Source organism: Cydia splendana, chromosome 8 (genome assembly GCF_910591565.1).
Source record: "Cydia splendana chromosome 8, ilCydSple1.2, whole genome shotgun sequence".
Taxonomy (NCBI): Eukaryota; Metazoa; Arthropoda; class Insecta; order Lepidoptera; family Tortricidae; genus Cydia; species Cydia splendana.
Window position 1 is genome coordinate 20,314,353 of NC_085967.1, and position 23,563 is coordinate 20,337,915.

The window sequence follows — 23,563 nt, forward strand, 5'->3', positions numbered from 1 at the left end:
AAACGTTTCTTAAAATTATCAACAATATGCCGCAGCAAAATAAAATGTCAACGTACCTTTGGGCCATCCTATAAAGTATTAAGAGTAAAAGTTGGTATAAAAAATGGAGAATTACCTGCAGGCTGCATGTCTGTCTGGAGTCTGGACTGGAACCACTGGCCACTACGCTACGCCCACATAAAGACCTGCGCGCGCGCATCACCGTAGATGTTATTTCAGATACGTCACTAAACCCACGAACTATAACCCGGGAAACATCTATTGACATAACACTTAACGTATTGCGTATTAGATGTATTGCTAGACTTTAATTGCGAGTTGTGTAATTGTTGCTTCTAATTGCTTTTTTGTGTACTTAATGTTGTGTTTGTTTTGTTATTCATTGTTGTGTAAGGATGGAGAAATGTGCCTTTTTGAGTCATTTCGTGTATTTTATTTATAGCTTTTTTATAGAAAGAATACTTAACAACAGCTATTTGATATCACTTTTAAATGACAAAACGCAAGAACTTTGATCAAGTGTAAAGTCAGCATCTGTCAGTACTGTATAGAGTCAATTATACTAATGTCACTACCAATGGTATATATATATATATATATATATATTGTATTATATGTACACATATGTATATTAGTATTTTATGTATGTATAAGTAAGTATATTATAGCAGTATGTTGTTCAAGATAAAATTTATGCTTAATATTAAATTTTTCGTACTTTTAATTTTTCTTGCACCTATTACGACTTGTTCTCTGTTTGGCCCGAGGGTTAACTGGTAGAGAATGCCTTCTGGCATTAAGTTCGCCTTTTGTACAATTTTTACTGTGCAATAAATTTTAAATAAATAAATAAATGATTGGCACTTTCAACCTTATTTAAAGCTAGATAATGACACTATTTTATAGGGCCAATTATCGATTAGTTTATCCTAGTCTTAGTACGGAACCCTAAAAAGGACTATTAAAGCAACAGATGTTTCTTCCAAATAGAAAATAATCACAACCCTAGAACCCTACCTCTCACGGGTACCTACAAAACCGCTCAAACATAATTTATTACGCAAAGACTCGTCTTCCTGATTTATCGCCTGCCCAGCACCCAGTACCCACTAGGTCGTGAAGAAAGCCCGGGCCCTCTGTTATTATTTCCCGTTTATTGGAAAGTGAGATTGCGACGGGAAAGGTCAGGTCGTCGTGAAACGTTTGATTCAATTCCGCGGCTACTGTGGCTTAGCTGCTTTGCTGTCATGCGCGTGCGCTGCGATTTGCGAATAGATTTAACTAGTTATCACAGAATCATATGTATCATCTTGCTCGCGCTATCCATCGTGAGGAAACCGGACTAATCCCAATAAGGTCTAGTTGGGTTGGAAGGTCAGATGGCAGTCGCTTCCGTAAACTAAAAACTAGTGCCTACGCCAATTCTCGGGATTAGTTGCCAAGCGTACCCCAGGCTCCCATGAGCCGTGGCACAATGCCGGGATAATGCGAGGAAGAAGAGAAGAAGAAGAGACTGAATAATCTTATCTTAACATAAAAACGTTTTCGCAAAGCTCTCTTAAAACGAATGTTTTTATCTGTATACGGAGCGAGCATCCTAAGATTATTTGTTTCTCTATGACATAATAAATATTAAGATTATCGAATCGGTAAACTAATAATGTCTCCGCCTTTACGGGCTTTAAATGTCAGCCATGTTTCCAGAACGCGCCATTTTCTCCGCTATTACCTGGTTACATAACCTGCGCTTCTGCCTTCATTTCAGGGGTATTCCGATAGCTAAAATACAAGCCTAATACATTCCTATTTTATATGATTAACAAGTGTTGGTGTCCGGGCTTCTCAGCAAACATACAAAGTTACGGATATATAAAACCGTTATACGGCCTATACTAATGTATGGCTGTGAGGCCCAGGCCTCACACTAAAAGATAAAAGTCAGCTCCTGGTAGCAGAGAGAAAAGTTTTTCGCAAGATCCTGGGACCTATTCAGAGAGATGACGGCACCTGGAGGATCCGGAAAAATGCCGAGATCGAGGAGTTAGTGGCCGAACCCAATATCGTCGGCGAAACGAAAGCGCACAGACTTCGCTGGTTCGGTCACCTACTCAGAATGGGAGAGGATCGGGCTGTCAAGAGGGCGTTCTTGGGACGACCGACTGGTACCCGTCCGGTGGGTCGGCCCAGGTATCGCTGGGAAGATAGTGTGGCGGCGGATCTGCTTCAGCTTCGCGTCAGTAACTGGCAGGAAGTTGCGCAGGATCGGGACAGGTGGCACGCTCTCGTTTCGGAGGCCAAGATTCTCTTTGGATCGCTGAGCCAAAATAGTTAGTTATGATTAACAAGAATTGCTCGTTTAAAGGTATTAGATATTGCAAAATTTGCTTTGAGGGATTGTTCGGATTAATCCCTGCCGCTTTTTTCCTCCATCGCTCTACGCGACAACATTTTCAACTTCTTGGCAGTCCTCAATTGTGCGTTTCTTAAGAAACTTCCTGTCTCGCTCAGCTGATTTTATAACGGCCTTCTGCGGTATTTCAGGACCGAACTTTCAATGCTTCAAGGAAAGAGCCTACTCCCATCTAAGGCAGTCATCGCACTTGCAACAGCAGGTGTCCATGGGCGACGGAAATTGCCTACCATCTGGCGAATCTGCTCGTTTGCCTCCTAAACAATGGTATGATGCGGAACTGTGGACAAATCCCAGAGACCAGACTCATCCGTTTGCTACGATCCGTCCGATCTCGCACTCAGGACGCGTGCCGTAAACTATAGAGGGGTTACCGCGAATATCTTTGTCTACAAATTCTATAATTGGACCTGCATCCCGTCACTCCAATAGTGCGATAGAGATGGACATAAATTTTCCGATTTTGTCATTAGATGTCCAGCGCTTCGAGGCCACGTTGGGCTGGTTCTTTTGTTTTGAATTTGCGAGCGTGTGCGCAATGAAGCCAGTGCTGCGTTTACGGCAAATGTCAGGCTAGTGAGGCTAGGTGTGTGAACGTGCTATTATCGCGGGTGTGTCTACATTGGTTACACGGATATTACATTACACATTGCCGCCGACATCATTATTTGTAGCTTTTTGTGTAATCTATTTAAACTTATCACACGATATAGTCAATGATGACAGGTACATTTTATGCAAACTGCATGCATTTTAGTAAGGTATTTTGTATTCCAAAACCTATGTAAATTAACGTTCACTCACTTATGGCGACGCAGCAGCGTCACTGTCGATGCAGTACTGTTGCGCGTTGTCACTGTCAATTTTATTGTAAAAATGAGTGAAGGTTGAACGTTATAATCGCGGCAGAAATGCGGCAAACAGTGTCACCTCTGGCGATATTACTGTCAATTTCCTTCGCATTATTCGTGCGATAGAGAGGCAAATAACAAATTATTGATAGTCGATGTTTACGGTAGTCGCGGTAGGCCTACAGGAGTCAAACTACCTCCCGTTTTCAATTTATTTTAAGTAAACATTATGGAAACTAAAAAAAAATGGAGAGCTGGCTGGACGTCGTGAAAGCGGATATGGAAGAGAACAATCTCACACCTCAGGATACCGAAGACCGGACAAAGTGGAGAAGGTTGAGTAGGAAAGCGGACCCCGGCGCTAGGCCGGGAAAACGCTAGGTTGAAGAAGAAAAATCATGGAAAATGATAAAAATTCAATTGAATTGTGTATAATGTTTATACGACAACGGTTTCACTCACTTGAATTTTTATATACTTATATATTTTTTTTTTAATATGTCTCGCGAAAGTTTAATATCGATTGAATTTTGTATTTTGAAATGATTCTTACATTCCTCAGTGTCAAAAAAATATTTTTGATGACAATCTGACCCTCTATTACACGTTAACGACCTGTGTTATCACGGTACCGATCACCTGTTCACTGGAATCTGTGTTCGAACATACCCAGTGAATGGATCTTTCGACACCAGTTGCAAAACACTACGCAACGGATCAAGTAGCGTTGCTTCAACCGCGTATTATCGTCACAGAATAGGAACCGTGCGCGTTGGAGGGTCTGCCATCTTGTGGCCTGAGTCGGAAACATATGTGCACATGTAGCATTGCCGAAGCAAGTGCTACCATCTACCGTTCTCAACGGTACGTTTCCTTGGGCATAGTAGGTTCTGCCATCTTGTGGGCTACAACGGAAGCATAAACGACACATTTACGCCTCGCGCCAAAAATCTGACGGCTCCTATGCTGCCCCCTATAGTTCATGCACGGGGCCATAGGTAAATACTTCCACGTAGGTACAGAATTCCCGCCCGGCTAACAAAACCGATGTTTGACAGCGAATCATGTTCACATTAAGAAAAATCTGTAGGGTTGCCATTTGAAAAATTGTTTTTTAATGGCCAATTCGAGCTCTTTCAAATGATATCCCACTCGACCTAGTAAAGACTTTGAAATTTTGCCCCTCTTTATATCGGGCATTTTCCATAACTAATAAAAAAAAATACACTTACAATGTGTTTGGGTTAGTGCTGTTCATAACTATTCCAAATTTCAAATCGATAGCTTATGTTGTTCTCGAGATATTTAGCGAAGTGACAGACAGACGGACGGACAGAGTCGCACCATAAGGGTTCCTTTTGTACCTTTTTGCTACGGAACCCTAAAAATGGAATATCATGACAAAAGTCCGGACATCACCCAAAAAATTACATTACCTAGACGGTTATTTCTCAAAAAAATCCCCACCATTCCTCAATCTTGTCACGCGATAAACGAAATTTAACTTGACAGCTCCGACCTCAAAAATGACAAATGCTTTATTATATCGTTCCGAACACGACATACACATGTAAATATATGTAAATTCGTGCGAAATATATCACCTTATTCATTTAGTTAATACATTAGGTGTCAAAACGCATTTTCTTTATCTGCTTACTAAAATAATAAGAGTAATGATTGTGCGTGCGCGCAAGTGACGGCTATATTGTTTGTGGGAGAGTGAGAGGGATGGAAGATGATCGAATTTGGAATGTATCAGTATCGATCTTGATTTGTCGAGCTGACATGTGATCGGTCATAGGTAGTTTGGAAAACAATGGAAGGCGTGGTACGAGAGATAGTAATAGTGATATATCTTTGCGTACTCGAATGATATACAGGGTGGCTAAAAATTAACTGCATTCCCGTTGCTAGGGAGGTTTTGGGATTATACTGAGCAACTTTTACTATGGGACCAACCCCGAAATCCACTTAAATGTGGATTGACCTGAAATTAACTTGTAGTTTATACTTTATTGGCATCTTGAGCGTTACGAGGGTTTCAAGGCACGAGAGTTAAATAAACTTTGCTACCGACTGAAACACAATTTCACCATTACTGAAAATAGTAATTGTAAAAAACTCCAAATCAAATACAAATGAACGTTGTTGAATATGTATTATTCAAAATCGTTACATTACATAAATGATAAAAGTCACTTCTACCATCCAAAATGAGGAATCAACTCAAAATTTGCTTAAAATTACTTTGCCACTCATGTGGATAAAATGCAACTTTCTCATCAGTTTTTGAACAAAGAGAGCTTTTACGAGCTGGTGTAGTGAAAAAACTTTTTTTTATGAAGGGAAGCATTCACCAGTCTGCACCACGCCTTACTCTTGACATCCAAACCCCTTAACTCGTAACTCATAACTCCGATCGACTGCAGCTTTCCCGTTCCCACTTATGGGAAATGCTAGTGTGCAAGCGAGACTCACTAATGAGCGGGTGAAATGCATTCTTGCCTAGAAAAGTGAAAGTGTCGTGTGTTAAGTTGTGGACATATCTGTCCTGGTCTTATTAAGGTTGTATGACTGGGATAGAAGATTCAACCCGTCTGATAGGGGGCAATTTTATTTAAAGTTGAAAACTAAATTTTTATGTTATTGTTATTGCTTCTCAGAATCACAAGGTCGTTTGATCCAAAAAATTCAAAATTATTTATTTACTAGGGACCCGGCTTCGCACAGGTTTCACAAAACCTTAATAAAATATACATGTAAACCTTCCTCCACTCTATTGATAGGTGAAAACCGCGTGAAATTTCGTTCAGTAGGTAGTTTTTGAGTTTATCGCGAACATACATACATACACACAAAAAGACAGATGCGGCGGGGGACTTTGTTTTATAAGGTGTAGTAATATAACATGCATTGGTGTCGATTCCTCATTTTAAATTAATAACTTGTACATTTTAGGAGGAATCCGCTCTTTTATACAAGATTCCGAATTACAATTACAGTAAAGGACCATGGGCACTTTAGTATGGAGTCTGGTCCATATCCTCAATACTTATGAAACCTATGCCAAATGATAGCTTCAATGCTATCATTTATTTCATACTATGACAGTTAAGTCGAAGTCGCGGGCCAACATGGTCTTTTTTATATAAATAGAACCCAGTACGGCAACGGTTTCACCATAGTATGTTTTATTATAATAGGAAGAAAACGACACGTTATGCATTTTATTACCATTGTATTTATATTAATCAAAAAATAACATAGGTATTATATAGGTATCTACCTACCTACCTACCTAGTGGGTTTTAATCCACCGGTACTTCATCTAGACGATAGATAGATATTTAATATTGTAGGTAGGTAGATACCTATATAATACCTATGTTATTTTTTGATTAATATAAATACAATGGTAATAAAATGCATAACGTGTCGTTTTCTTCCTATTATAATAAAACATACTATGGTGAAACCGTTGCCGTACTGGGTTCTATTTATATAAAAAAGACCATGTTGGCCCGCGACTTCGACTTAACTGTCATAGTATGAAATAAATGATAGCATTGAAGCTATCATTTGGCATAGGTTTCATAAGTATTGAGGATATGGACCAAAATTACTCATTGTCCTTTAATGTGTAGCATGCTTTATAGCGAAGTAAATCGAGGACTGAGAGAAATCTATAATAGTGTCAACAGTGACTGACACTGTTCTAATTTGAAACTTAAATTTTAACAAGGGTTTTATTTGTGAAACATGAGCAGTGATCGTACATTTTCCAGCGTTTTTGGTGCACGAAGTGTTGTTAACGGAATTGGTATAAATAATTTCAACCCTAATGATTAATTAGCGTTTATTACGTTGATATTAACCTTAATTTACCATTTCAGTTGAAATTATCTATACCAATTCCGTTCACACCACGCGAATCGATTTGGTGCAGCGGAGTGATGTTAACGGAATTGGTATAAATAATTTCAACCCTAATGATTAATTAGCATTAATTAATTACGTTAATATTAACCTTAATTTACCATTTCAGTTGAAATTATCTATTCCAATTCCGTTAACACCACTCTGATGAACCAAAAATGCTGGAAAATGTACGATCACTGAACATGAGTACTTAATATATTATGTAGTTTTAACTAAAAACTAATTACATATTTCTCTCTTTTCAGGTAACGAGTTCCACTTCCTGAACGTAAGCAATCACGGCCGGGGCCGCGGGCGACGCTAGTTTCAATAAATTTAATGAAATTAATTAAATGTAGACAGTGCGGGTTGGTTTGGGTGATGGGCGACGCGGGAGCGGGCGCGAGAAGCGGATTGAAAGACTATAACAACTGCCTCGAGACCGTACTCCTATCTAGTTGCGTAGACAACATGCCAATCGTTTAAGCCGACCACTGACTAACAGTCCGCCGGACGATATTGGCCGGTCAGTTGTTCGGAACTGTCAAATTTATGTTCTAACTGACAGGCCGATATCGTTAGGCTTTATGCTCCGTAGCGAATGGTACGCAACTGTCAATGTCGCATTGATATGGAAGAGTGATAGAAAGACACAAAGTATACTTATATTATAAAGAAAAGATAAACATGCATTTTTATATCTAGTTTAATGCGAACGAGACTATTCGTGATTAAAAATATGTATATGCTGTGCTAGAGTAATGAAATTATGTTTTGTTTGGGAAAAGTAAATTTGATTTCAGGCAAAATTGAGTAACCTAATGACCACTAACGTGTCCCGTTTTTTCGATAAAAAGATGCGATTAGAAAATTATATGCATCACACAGATTTATTTCAGTAATCGCTTCCGCTCCCGCTCGTACCATAACCGCCTATTCTCGCTTAGCAATAAACCAACAGCGATGCTCATAATTTCATAAGCGTTTCTCTTCGAAAACACGAAACGTGGAAACAACTGTTACCAAGTCCTAACTGTTCTAACAACCTAACTACAAATAGTCGTATCTCACAGCAGCTTCAAAGATACTTACGCCTTTTGGGTAGTAACTAAAGTTCCCTCGTTAATTCAAAAGAGCTGTTATTTATGGAAATATGTTGAGACTTGCGACGTTTTGTTCCGAGCGAGTCTCGCTGGATATTTGTTTAGTTCAACGATTTATTACTAAGCCTGCAATGTCGACCTACTTGCTTAGATTGTATGCAATTGATATTTAGGGAACAGGTACTAGACTCATTTGTGCGAGTATCTGATAGTCGAGTACGAGTATTTATGATGCGTGAGGTTGTGGAGTGAATTTATTTGCTGCGTTTTAGAAATTTGAGCTTCAATGTGATATTGAAGTGAGAGTTTTGAATGATTCACGGTGTTTCACTAGACTTATATCGACCGGGATATGAACCGTCATTACCTTTTGTATTGTTTTCGAGCTCCCGATATTTCGACGCAGTTACATGCATCTTGTTCACGGGTAACTTATGATAGCGGGTGGGTGTCAAAGTTGTGTAGACCGCGCTCGGTCTACACTCATTCGTGCGCGTCCTGTGGTAACGTTGAAAGCGAACGCAGCCGACGGGAACTACGTAGTAGCTCAAGACCTGCTCAACCTCAGCCATGGCGACTGGCGAGAGCTATCACAAGACCTAGAGGCATGGCGTGATCTGGTGTCGGAGGGCAGGGCTCACTTTGGGTCGTTGCGTCACCGTAGTAAGTAAGTACTTCTAAAAAATTCCAAGTGTCACGTCAAAACGGTGGATATATTAATCTTAAAATATCTTAATACAACTCGAATATACATTAATTAAACTAATATATGAGGCGTTACTTAGCGGAAATCCATACTAAGTAAATGCTAAATCCACGCTAGTCAATCAGGGCTTAATTAATATATATTAACCAATAACCAGTACTATAAGGATAAATCGTCTGTAAGATAAACAACATTAGTCTATTTGAAATATACCTGCAGCGATGCGCCACGAACGCAAGCGCAAGGCTGCGCGAGTGCGCGAGCGCAGCGCAGCGCACTAATTAGACGAATTGCACTCAATTTGCACTAATTGCGCTGGTAAGGTTACAGCCAATTGAGAATGTACGGACGATTTGTCAGTTCGTAATGAGGTTTGTTTGAAATTAATGGGTGCGAAATTACGATGGGTGTGGGTGTGAGTGAATTATTGATCAGGATTGGCTTTTGGATGATTTGGGGAGAAATGTGGTGATAACGCGGATCGGCATTACCTAAATAGTTAGAATGTAATACCTATTAATATTATAATATATTTATTTATAAGTTTCAGTGTTTTGTTGTTAAGTTGTAAAAATGTGAAAGTAATTCTGTCTGTCTTCTATCTATTATAACCTCTTCACGTCGCCGATGCAAAGATTGTATGTCCAAATGTTATTAAATAAATTTAAAACACTTTTTCTTAAAAAGAAACTTTTTTGTACAGTTGTGTACCAATTTTGATAAAAATGAGAATTATTCATCTAAGTTTCATACCTTTTCCGTATAGACAAAATATTGATAGCAATAAATTTACGTTATTTTTATCGTGCGACAAAATTCAGACGAGCGACTAATTTACATACATATATACCTATAGCATCAAGTATAAATTAAGATCACAAGATATCGATCGATATCGGAATCAATGTTTTCTTTTTTATTCTAAATAAAACTCGGCAAACATAAGAAGAAATGATATAAATTAAGTTTTTAATGTGTGTTGGCACTTATTTAATTAGTAATTTATATTAGTAAGCGTTTATGGAATTCTATCGAAGAGGTATTTGTCCGGTAGGAATCATAAAGAAACTATTCTAAAAAACACCATTATCTCTCCGTTCCAATTTCAAAGAATTATGCTTGGAATCTCATTCAAATTCGAAAATAAAGATCCCTCATTACAAATACGCGTAAGAACGCCTCAAACACAAAGACGTTTTTCAATTCGAATAAATCCTCTGAGCAATTTACATGAGGCCGATTGTATTCATTATCGAGCAATCGCAAAAAAACGCCTAAGAATCGATTTTTGGCAAACGTTCAAAAGCTGTTATTACGAGTACAAATGCTTATTCGATTGTTGATTTGCAGCTGCGCGATTTAGCCTTATCGTATTAATGGTCTCTTTTCTGTATTTAATAACCACCTTTGATTTCCACTTATCATTTTATTTGGGTCTCGAGAAAAAATCTGGTGGATATGTATGTCGTAATGAATTCGTAAAGTACAATTTAGGACCGCCATAATTGTACATTGCATTTGATTATGAAAAGTTATTCAGGGCGTATTCATTAATATTTTTTACTTCTCAGAATTCGAATCTATCAATATGAATTGCAGTATGTACAACCTTAGTGTCCCACGCGCAGCTTGCCAAAATATCTTTATCGTTTGTTAAAACTAAACTGAGCTTTATTCCTTCTGCTTAAAGTTTACGATAGTTGCAGATAGATGATGGTAAATCACGAATCAATATGGATCTATAATTAACGCCTTACCTTGCTCCAGTTAAAGTCTGTGACAGGTTGTATTAGAGCTCTGATTGGTTATTTGTTTTAGCTCCTAAATTGGCAGCCACCGCCAAGGTGAGGGAAGTCTGCATCTTAAATTTGAATTTCGAACATCTGTTTGCAGTTGACGAGTTCTTGTTTGGTTTTAAATTCGAAAACGGGTTTTGATAATAAAATTATTGTCTTACATATTATTATGTTCAGTGTTGTCTTTCGCAAGGAAACGAGTTTTAAAGCTACATTGATATAATTTTATTGTATTTGATTGAATCCCCAAAATCGTGTACTAAATTTAGTATAAGTATTTTTAGATCTCTTGGTATAAAATTGCCGTCCAAAAGTTTCACGAGTTACAAGCTTGATAACGCGAGATGCGACCGCCTGTTGTTTTACATTTTTTATGATTTTTTGTACTTGTTTAAGAATAAGAAATGTTTATTAGCACAAATAATAACACAAAACTAAAATTCAATCACATAAATATTTGTGCCAAAAGGTCCTCACTCAGCTTCTTGTCACGTTGTGTATAGTAGGACACACACAACATGTATCGTAGGACACACACAACATGTATCGTAGGACACACACAACATGTATCGTAGGACACACAACGTTTAGAGCATAATCAAGAATATTTGTATGCGAAGTAAACGTACAGAGACAGTAACACAAAAATCTTGACTGGGATCAAACCTTGGTGTCTCAGTTTCCCGTTCAATTGGTATTGTACCGTTTTCTCACGTCTATTGCTAATCACTTTTTTTAACTTAAGGTCGTTTAACAAAAGAACTTTAATTATTTTCATCAGAAATGTCATTACCGCCTAGATTTGTTTCACATTCGTTTGTGTAACGTGCATTGTTTGTTTTTACATTGAATGCACTTCCTATGTCTTACATTGTTATGAACGGAATTTGACATTTAAATACATGTTACAAACAATTCCATTGATTGTTTTCACACCTATTCAAATCAGCTCGGGCACCAAATCTTAAAGGTCTCGATTTAAAGTTATAATAATTGTAACTTTGTGATATTTCATCATTCTATTGTTTTTTTTTACTTCATCTACATTAGAAAATGTCCTTAATTAGTCTGAGAAGATTGTATGAGTAAAAGAATAAATAGATTCATGGTAAACATGTAATTTCATTGGCATATTTAATCTCCTTAAGATAAACTTAAAAATATAAATGATGTATCCTCATCTCTATCACTCTAATCTAATACTGCAAGACAGAAATGCATGGAGATCTTTAATTTAAATTCGCGGTAGCATTTGCACCAAAATTTCGCACTCCGGTCAGGTGCAAAACTGTCTTAAATATAGTCTTAAAGGAACCTTAATCTTAATTGGTAGGTGTTATCGTAACTAATGAGTGTGTCTTAAAGCTCCAAGTCCTTTTTGGGGTTTTGTTTATCAAGGTCAACGTTTTTAAGTATATACGTTAGACGCTAATCTTAATTAAAATCGATGTTTAATTGAGGTGGCACATGCTGTCTTTAAAAATGTATGGAGTTGTGGGGATTTATAGGCGCCTGACGCGAGTATTTTAAAACTATTTTTAGGGTTCCGTACCTCAAAAGGAAAAAACGGAACCCTTATAGGATCACTCGTGCGTCTATCTGTCTGTCTGTCCGACCATTCCCCCCCCCCCCTTTATCTCCGAAACTACTGGGCCTAAAATTTTGAAAAAATACACAATACAGTTATTTACCTATAGATGACAGGAAAACCTATTAGAAATGTGCAGTCTAGGAGTCGGATTTACATTGTTAAAAATTAGGAAATGTACGGAACCCTTGGAACGCGAGTCCGACTCGCACTTGACCGGTTTTTTTGTTTTACCTTACTCTGAACTGAACCCACTTCAACTTAAGCTACTCTTTGATCCTTTACTTCGTAAAGTAAGTCACGTAAGCCGTTGAAATGTGTTCTTATTTTAAATCTTTCTCGTTTAGTTAAGGTCACTCTTAATGAGGGTGCGTTTACGATGTAGCTGGCGTTCTCTTTTTGGTTTGGTTAATGATACCTATTGTTGTGTCAAATTCAGTAGCCATTTTTTTATCTGTGTGCAACCCGGCCATCCGGTTCAAAGCTCGTCCTCATAACGCACATGACTAGCGGAGGGGACTATTAGCTTTCTGTCTAGGAGAGAAGGCTGGACAAAAGGATGTAAGTTAGAAGTTTTAAATACAAAGTTTCTACTTGCTCTATTTTCTTTGAATAACTGTTTTTAGCAACGAAACCTAGTACCACACATATATGTTACGTAAAGCCGGTTAGTAACGTATTTCTACCCACTTTGTAACCAAACTAATGTTTTGTACTTAATGATTACTTATTTATTTTACATTGTCTGCACGTTAGTCCTAAGATATATTGTAAAAATAGTATTCTCAAGTAAGCGAATTTTTAAATTCTTTTTGAGAATAAAGTTCTTAAACCATAAATGTTCATGCCAAGATTCACAAAACTAATAAAAATAAAAATTGTATGGAAGCAGATTTTTTCGTGACTTTTAAGTTGTCGCCAGAACCTAATTGTAGACTAAACATGCATCATAACACGCGTAGATAATCTTTCAGCTAACTGTTGCAATTTTGCATCTTACTTGCAAGTCCGCATTCTTAGTAAACTATCTTTGATCAGCCGACATATTTACGTCTTCCCACGACACCCTGGGCTCCCTGGGCTAATATTAACTCACGTTAGCTATCCCTTGATGACTAATATATTGAGATCTGCGTTCGCGTATAGTTTCTACAGATCTCAAGGTCAGTAAAGATATACTCACCTACGCTCATGCATGACATGGCTGTGTTTCCTGTAGTTCTCAATGTATAATTTTCTGGAACCGAAGTAACGTGACCTTAAGATCCTTAGCAATGTATGAAAGCATAAGTGCTCTTGTACTGGTTGGCTCGAAGACGACTCAGCGACCCGAGCGATCGGAATGACACCGCCTGGAGCGAGCGATCGACAGTTCCGTCCATCGAATTCGCTCTCGTCGACATCCACTTTCGCTAAATACTTATTGGCGATAATCTAATCGCACGGGCCCAACATTACTGGTGTACATCACGCTCCTCCTGAGGGCAAACAGTCTACAACTCAAACTCAACTCTATCTAGACAGCGTAGGGTTTAAATTCAATTGCAGCGGTGTCAAGTATCGCTTTCTTTTCATAATTAGACAATTGAATGTCGCGCGTGCGTGGCGGGAATTCACGCGCGTTCTTTGTTTGAAATTCGATTTTGAATTCCGAACGATACCTTTTTAAATACCGCGAGTATGTTGCCAGCTAGTGTTATTCTTTCTTCTGGCAAATAGATTAGCAAAGTTGATTCCATTGGTTACAAAATCAGTGACGAAGTGAATACCAGTAAAAAAAAAAAGCTTCGTCTGTGTGACTGCGTGGAATGATGATGATGATCCGGGTCTCAAACTATCTCCATCCCAAATTTTAACGTGAAGAGGTAACAGACAGACATATATACATAGTTACTTTCGCAGGCTACGAGTATAATATTAGTAAGGATCCAAACAGTGAATTTACGTATTAATGAACAATCAGGCGTGGGTAACGCATGTATTGTGAATCTGTTCCGATACTGACCCAGTTCGCGATTTACCATAACCCATTCATTCACTGGTTTAATCGGCGCGTAGGTTTGCGTGGGCGCAGGTCGCAGTTGTGAGAGACAGTATCTTGTCTGTGGTAAGTTTGCGCGCAGATGGCAGAGAGCCTACCGCGAAAATCGAAAAAATAATTTTCTTTATTTGCCTCTATTCGCTCTTGCAAATTTGAATAGAGGCAAATTACGAAATTTCGATTTTCGGTTTTTTTAGTAGAAACTACACGATTAATTATTAAGCCCTAGCTTCTGCCCGCGACTACGTCTCCGTGGAATGATTATGATGATCGATAAAAATTACCATATATGCTCTTCCCCGAACCTCAAATTGGTTCCATACCAAATGTCAACTAAATTATTTTAGCGGTTTAAGTAGTATGTATGAAGTAGCATCTACGGAATGAACGGACATTCCGTAGATACTTTGGTCATATATGAAATTGAAATGGATATGTGTAAGTACATGATTTCTATTAGTAAACAGAGGACATAAACTATTTTTTTTAATGAACGTTTGTAGGTCGTATCAGCCTGGGGATTGCGCGGGCGACAGTTCATTCCACAATAAATAGTTTAGCTTAATACTGTACATAAATAGTTTTACTGTGACACGGGCGTCGAACCTTGAGTGCAAGATATTTCCGAACGCCCTTAGGTGACGTCTAGCTATTTAATATGCAAACTCATTTGAGTTTCCTATATCTGTACAATGTACATACACGTACAGTGATACCCGCTTAAGAAGATTCTAAAGGGATCACACCACAAACGCGCTTTAAGCGGGAAACCGTTTCGTTCATAATTCATAAACACTTCATGTCAATACTTTTTCGGGGTCGCATTTAGGCGCATGCATTGACAATTCTTACTTAGCTCCCAAGTGAGCAATTAAAATATTGGACGTCGAATTTTATAACGTGCTTGCTTTGAGTGCCTTTCGAGAATGGGACTTGTTTCCATCTGTGTCTAATAACTCGTGACATGTCATGCATGTAGTTATATTTTCTTTAAGTATCTCTGTTTTGACTTTGACATTCTATTATTTGATGTGATAGCTACTCCAGCTACGAAAAGAAATACCGCTTATAGAGTCAGATCAATACGAGTACAGTCGACGTCAAAAATTTGTTTACACTTTTGCACCTTACCCGTTTGTAAAGGTGAAATACATAAACACATCGTTGACGTCGACTCCTCCTTCTTCTTCCTCGCGTTATCCCGGCATTTCGCCACGGCTCATGAGAGCCTGGGGTCCGCTTGACAACTAATCCCATGATTTGACGTAGGCACTAGTTTTTACGAAAGCGACTGCCATCTGACCTTCCAACCCAAAGGGGAAACTAGGCTTATTGGGATTAGTCCGGTTTCCTCACGATGTTTTCCTTCACCGAAAAGCGACTGGTAAATTCAAATGATATTTCGTACATAAGTTCCGAAAAACTCATTGGTACGAGCCGGGGTTTGAACCCGCGACCTCCGGATTGCAAGTCGCACGCTCTTACCGCTAGGCCACCAGCGCTTCCATCGACATCGACATCGTTGACGTCGACTGTACCTTAATAACAAAATTTGCCATACGCCGTTTATGAGCATTGCGCATACCTAGCAAAATTTCACAGATCGAGCGCCACTTTTTTTTTTTTTTTTTTATTGGAAAAAGGTAAACATTTGACCACAATCTCACCTGATGGTAAGTGCCGATGCAGTCTAGGATGGAACATGCTTACCTAAAAGATGTCTATTCACTCTCGAAACTTTCACAAAAGCCGCCATATGGTCAATAAAACAAGTCGAATCGGCCCCCAGAGTCATTATATTGGCCATTGTGTTTCCGTTTAGGTCACTAGTGGCGAAAGATGCTAATTAGCGCTTTAGGAGGAACAAGAGGCGTTTTCTGCCCTCCTAAGCTAAAAAGCCGTATTTGCATTCAATTTGTATGAAAACTGAATGCAAATACGGCTTTTTAGCTTAGGAGGGCAGTTTTATAGCCATTTCAGGCGGGTTTTATTTGTAGGTCTTGGTTTATTTTGCTGGGAAAGTGTTGACACACAAATGCTTTGACAATTTTTAGGCTGCCGTACCCAAAGGGTAAAAATAGGAGCCTATTACTAAGACTCCACTGTCCGTCTGTCACCAGGCTGTATCTCATGAACCGCGATAGCTTATACAGTTGAAATTTTCGCAGATGTATTTTTGTTGCCGCTATAACAAATAGGTACCTTATAAAAATTAAATTTGTACGGAACCCTCGGTGGGCGAGTCCGACTCGCACTTGTCCGGTTTTTTTGCTGCGGCATATCATTGATACTTTTAAGAAACGTTTACGTTTGTGTAATAGTAAAGGAGAGTAATTTGAAGAATAAAACCGTTTTGTTTTACGTTTTGTTTTAGTGACATAATTGTAGTTTTAAGCTCCTATGAGCCGAAAAAAGCCGGGATAACATAACGCAAGGGAGATGATGATTTGTAAAGGATGCAAGTAAAAAAATGTTCTTATATTTTTTGTCAACGTATTTTTGGGCTATTAAGATATTACTGTGACAGTCACTGACAGTAATATCTTCAAAATGAAGCGCACAAAAATATCTTAGGGTGGTATGTGGTATTCGACCTGTCCCATGTGTATTTTATTTCACATTTTGCTTAATGAGAGAGTGAGACGCAATGACATGGAACCAAGAAATTGGACAGATGGAATCCCTTATAGTTAGGGAGGCGTGGTAGCTAAATGGCGTAATTCAACGGCGCCGTCGAGACCTATCAAAATCGAAAGATAAAATAATTTCGAAAAGAAAAGCTTGTATGGCAAAAACCATTTTAGCGGTGGGTTTGGCGTGTACGGTTTTTCAAAAATGTTAAAAAAAACAGTTACTTGGGCATTCTCGAGCGCGTCAGATATTCATACTACGTATGCCCCGAGTGCCTCTGATAACAACGGTATACTAATCTGCCGGTTTGCGTGGTGGGGGTAGGCATATAAAGTAGTCAAAAATGCAAAAAAAAAAAATTTACTCGAGCGCGTCAGATTTTCGGAAGGGGTGTTAAGTAGGCCCCAAGGAAGCTTCCTTTAAAAAAACTGACGATTTCGGCGTGACGATAAGTTACGATGAATTTTTGAATATGCAAAAAAAAAAAGTTTTTTTGAAATACTCGAGCGCGTCAGATTTTCATAGGGGAGGTTTATCTCGGTATCCTGAAAGCATATTTTTTTAATCTGACAAAAATGTTGGTGGGTTCTCTTAATCTGACCGAAAAAGGTTTTTTGGTTTCTTTTTTTTCCTTTCTTTCTCCTTGATAAAACGGGGAATTTAAGAATGACAATAAAATTACCTTTTTTGTTTATTTAAACTTTTTTTTTGTAAAATGTATCGTTCGCGACTTATATGCCGCAACGCGTTCTTAGGAAGACGAAATGGCTCCTCCACACTTCCGGTCATGCGGAAACCGGCAGATTTTGTATTTTTAGTAAGTTTTAGATTATATTCTTCAAAATAAAAAATAAAAAAATCGCGCTCGAGAATGCCGGATTAACGTTTTTTTTTACAAGTTCGCGACCCTATAACTCGGCGGCGTCAAGGACTTATCGTCAGATTAGTTAAATTTAGTCTTTAAACACTAAAATCAACCCCCAATATCTTAATCTGAGGCGCTCGAGTATTTCAGACTATCCATTTTTTTTTACTAATCTGATCGTCTATCCTAGGCGCGCGTCACTACATATAGAGCTAAATACTTTACAAGGTTGTTCTATTAGGTCTAAGGTATCTCTCATATCTTAAACTGCCACGCTCGAGTATTGCCGAAAATTCCCCTATTCGCCTCCCTAACTATTAGGCACTATTATGGATCTTTGATTGCTTTATGAGCTAGTGCGATGAAAAAATATTCTGTGTTATTTTCGTTACTTGTCTTGGTAGGTAGGTTTTTTTCAGTATTTGATATCTAATTGTTCTCCCTGAGATGAGTTTCGCGTCGTATTACGGTGGCAAATCAGCGCCCGCGCCGCGACGGCCCTAACCGCGCCGCGCCGCTGAATGCGCGCGCGCGCAGGTATAAATCAACAGACGCTAGGGTTGACACGCATTCAATTTTGCGTATGATGAAAATAATATTATACAGTCGGTATGTGATCAAAACAAATACACAATTCAAGCATAAATAAAAAAATAGCATAAGAAAAAATGTCGAAAAGATAATGTTATATGAAGAAGAAGGAGAAGAAATACATTGATTTAACATCATTATAATAATATGGTCATTTGTGCCGTACAATATCTAAGTGTGCCCTTATAGGGATGTTTAACCCTATACTATATAATATACTTTATAAAACAAAGTCCGCCGCGGCGTCTGTCTGTGTGTATGTTCGCGATAAACTCAAAAACTACTGAACGGATTTTCATGCGGTTTTTACCTATCAATAGAGTGATTCTCTATATAATTTGTTAAGGTTTTGTGTAACCCGTGCAAAGCCGGGACGGGTCGCTAGTATGAAATAATTCAACTTTTAAGGGTTCCGTACCCAAAGGGACCCTATTACTAAGACTCCGCTGTCCGTCTGTCTGTCTGTCACCAGGCTGTATCTCATGAACCGTGATAGATTTTCACAGATGATGTATTTTTGTTGCCGCTTTAACAACAAATACTAAAAACAGAATAAAATAAATATTAAAGTGGGGCTCCCATACAACAAACGTGATTTTGTGCCGTTTTTTGCGTAATGGTACGGAACCCTTCGTGCGCTAGTCCAACTCGCACTTGGCCGGTTTTTATAGAATCATTCAATTATTGAAAAAGAGGACCAAACACGTAGTTATGAAGGTATGTCAAGGATTTCGTATTTAAGTAATTTATAGAAGCAAATAGAAGCATACAGTAATCGGCTTACTTTTCTTTGATCGCCTTATGATTCGGCCTAATACTAATATCGTTACTGAACCAAGTACTTAGCCGATTTATTCGGAAAAACTCGTGACAACCCTATTAAACAACAACAATTCATAATACACAGCTACACCTATTCTGAGATCAAAAACGTTTCGAAGCTCATTTAGAACTGCATTTGGCTGGTTAACTCTCAGGTTATCCCTTTAAATAACGATTGAACAACTTTTACTATACTGCAAAAGTTCACACCCGCGTTATCGATGAATTCCATTCATAAAGTAGATATGCGCTTTTGCAGCTTATATGGTACTCGTATCTACATATGTGAGCAACCTCGAAATCGAGTTTATTTATTTATTATTCATACATATACATATATTGGATGATCTTGATCAAAAACATTGTTTCTTTTTTATGTGATTTGGGATCAGCCCTAAATTAAAGTTTTCATCTCGCAGAACCACTATGGGCCACTTGTACCATCCCACTAACCCGGTGTTAACAGATTAAACTTGGAGTTACCATGGTTTAACCGGTTAACTCCGGGTTAGTGGGATGGTGCAAGTGGCGCTAAGACAAAGCGTTGACTAAAATCTATTTAGTAAGACACCTCGCCAAAAGCGTAAGTTTATTTGCAGTTATTGTCAGAATAGGCGCTGTTTGATTTAGAGAAATAGAAAGGCGTGGTGCAACTGTTTTCACTGGAAAATTTACGAAGCATAGACAAACTATATTTGGACGAAACGAAAGTAGGAAGGTTTGCAGTTTCATATCTCAAGTCAGTGGTATAATAGCGGTATTGCACATTGAGTTTATATTAAGGCACTCATACTTGTATGTATATAAAATATTTTTCTCAGCAGTGTGACAGTAAAAATAGGTATCTATGGGGACAATCTATACTCAGACTTACCAGTCCTCGGCGAGCCTCGGCCTGGCATCTAGGCACTTCGTTAGAAAATGCCTTCATTTCCATCCCTCGGCAACAAATACAGCGATGTACACTTGTACAGTCACCTGTTAATATGCGCTTCGAAGGCCGTAAAAATATGTGGCACGCTCTTATGACTCTACAAATAAAAATGGGATGAAATTTGGTACGGAGATAATTTTAGGCCCGAGGAAAGACAACTATCCTATTAGTTTTTCCAATCATCATTTAGTAATTTATTCATTATTGCATTGTCATATACATAATAAGGTGTTACATTACCTATAGCCGGTTCATGATACCCTGTAAGGGCATCATCATTCCACGCAGACGATGTTACGGGAGAAGCTAGTATTTAATTAAAAACTTAATTTATACAACGACATTAGAATTCCGTTTTGAAAAATGCAACCGACCGACGAACACCGGCCGGTGTGCCACTGCACCCTCGGGCGTACTTTCTCCGCCCCGCCCGTCCATCCTGACTGTGTTGGCACTTTTACTTAGATACGTGCCTGAGATTGGGACGTCGTCAGCTGCTTTTGTAAATGGTGTACTGTGGATAATTGAAATCTCAAGGGACCGGCAATTATGTGTCAATTAAACAGGTTTTCGTACCAAATCTCTCTCTCGGGTCGGTCCCTCATGTCTCAGGATCGTGGCCAGTATCAGGGTTGCATCTGGAGCGGATGATCTGCCTCCACTGGTTTCTGTCCAACACGTCTTTACCAAATATCCAGGTTCAAAAAAATGTTGTCAATTATAGATGTTCTCGTTGTTGCGTTGTAACTAATTTCTTATATGGAGGTGCAAATAACTATTGAAAGAGGTTTTACAAGCATTTTTATGCCTGAGATTTAAGTAGATGTTTCAAGTCAGTTAAATAGATTTTTTATTATAGGTTTACATCGGTGACGGCTTCTTGACGAATTACAGTGTATTTAAGTATGATTTCAGTCGCCACCACAGTCGTGTCTTTAATTTTTATTTTTTTTATTTCGACTTATTTAGTTTGCTATCGATAACGATCAACTTATAATTTTGTAAACATATTTACGAAGGGCATACAGAACCCTTTAGAGATATCCTCGGTCTTAGCAGACATTCATTTTTCTCTTATTTAATTCACGTTTGATAGAACGAAATGAGCTTTTAAATTAAATAGAATACCTTCTTTTATACGTGGCTTTACGATATGAAAACTTGTATCTTTTAATTAAATGTAGATGCCTCAAGCTGTCTATTTCCCGTAACCTATCATCATAACCTGAAAACAGCTCCAATAAAACTATAAATTGAGTTCATTAACACCAAACAGCGGCTCCTATAACCCTAGACCTCTTAAGAGCACTAGTTCAACAATGATTAAACAATTTACTGCGAAAACCCGCAAAGAATCTGGTCAAATGAAATTCAACTCAAAGTGTATTGTAATAAAGTCACAAAATACGCTCTAGGGAGCAAAGTTAAGGTTTGATGGGATAGTTGTGTCTTGTAATTAAACAGTCGTAAAACTGGGTTGTGCACTGGTATTACTTCGCTTAAGTATTGAATAATTGAATTTTATATTAGAAACGTAGCCGCGTTATAGAATTAAATAGTTTTTAGTGCATCTACAAACGCCCTACCTTATAAAAATAAGAAACCATTGAGAGGATTTAATATAATTTAAATTAAATGATAGTAAAATCAAGTTCCTAATTATATGTTGATTTTAATTGCTTATTATGTTAGAATGTGTACTATAAATTATTAAATACAAGTTACATTTTTGTGTGTAAATACAAGTCACCCTAGTGAGATCAGACTATCAAAAATTTGCATAATCAAACCGCATGATATAATTTCAACTTTTTTCATACTAAATGTATGGAAATCATTTTCCCCCTACGGTGATTTTAATTTTTTAACAGCAACTTACGTAGGTTGGTGTGGTGCCTAAGAAGCTTGATCCTGGATAGAAATGAAATCAATTGGCATCAGAAAATGAATTTCTCAAAATTGTCGATTGTGGCGCTGATACGAGCAACTGGTCCTATTTGTTTGGTTTCTTTTTTTATCCCTTATTTTCTGGGAACATCAAAGCACTTTGTTAATGAAAGCTAAGTAATTTTAGCATGAATGTGGATTTTATTTTAGTAGTTAATTGTTTTCATTAGACGCGCCGCTTAGTTATTAAAGCTTTTTAATGTGTTTGCGTAATTAAAATACTAGAACTATGTATATTTTTATCTTAGGACAGTTTCATTCGAATCTTGCTTTGATCTCTAAGTGCTGCGCATACTTACTTAGCGCTAGGCGGTCAAACCGTTAACCCAGTGTCAAATTGTACTGGTAACTATAGTAACTGCAGGTTTAACCGGTTAACCCCGAGTTAGTGGGATGGTGCAAGTGGCCCTTAAACGTAAGTTTACATTTCTCTACAGTTTTCGTATTAAAAAGTTCATCGTACTTAAACCTGACTTGAAAGAGGAAGATCTTGACTTGATAGAGAAAAATATTGGACAAGTGCGAGTCGGACTCGCCCACCGAGGGTTCCATACTTTTTAGTATTTGTTGTTATAGCGGCTACAGAAATACATCCTCTGTGAAAATTTCAACTGTCTAGCTATCACGGTTCATGAGATACAGCCTGGTGACAGACAGAGTCACAATTTTTGGTTCTCTTTCAACCTGCACTGCTTGCCTCATTTTTTAAATCTCAGATCTCAACCTCAGATTCAGGCAACACCAAAAATAAGATTGGTATTTATTTATACTTAATTACGTTATGAACTTGTAAACCATAATCATAACTGGACTAATATTAGCCTCATGAGACTGAGACCCAGGAGTAGTGTTTTGTTTTTTATTTGGAAACCTTAGTTATCTTTAAAAGTTCAAAATAGATTGTGGAATATGTACAAAAATTGGTACGCAGGGTCTGGAGGATAGGTGGTTGGGTGGTTGTACGGTAGGTATCTTTATTTTTCCCGGGCTCTTTTTATTTTCTACTAAATCATACTCCACTCATGTCATCGCTCAAACGCAAAACTATCCGCTGCCTTGTGTTCCATTTAATAATACAGTGTACCAGTTAATTGTTTTCTTTGTGAATACGGCGGATCGGTCGTGCGGGTTGGTCCACAGTGGTCGGAACCAGTGATTTACCTCGCAGACATGCGCAGACGGCGCGCCATGTGTCCATATTTACACGATATTTTACATAAATCTGTAGTTTCCATCACTTGGATGGTTGGCAGTCCTCAACTGTGCGTTTCTCCAGAAACTTCCTGCCTCGCACAGCCAAACTGTGGAATGAACTGTCGCCAGCGGTATTTCCGGACCGATACCTTCAAACCTTCAA

General features: G+C 38.2%; 1 protein-coding gene and 1 long non-coding RNA gene across 4 annotated transcripts in view; one reads left to right on the plus strand and one right to left on the minus strand.

Moving 5' to 3' along the window:
* Positions 1-23,563, plus strand: part of LOC134793001 (protein outspread) — a 388,052-nt gene that overhangs the window by 177,033 nt on the left and 187,456 nt on the right. The gene's annotated exons all lie outside the window — the stretch shown is intronic.
* LOC134793277 (uncharacterized) lies at positions 1,973-2,334 on the minus strand. Its single transcript, XR_010144529.1, has 2 exons — positions 2,167-2,334; positions 1,973-2,129 (listed from the first exon to the last, which is right to left on the minus strand). It is a non-coding gene; the product is annotated as an uncharacterized LOC134793277 (long non-coding RNA).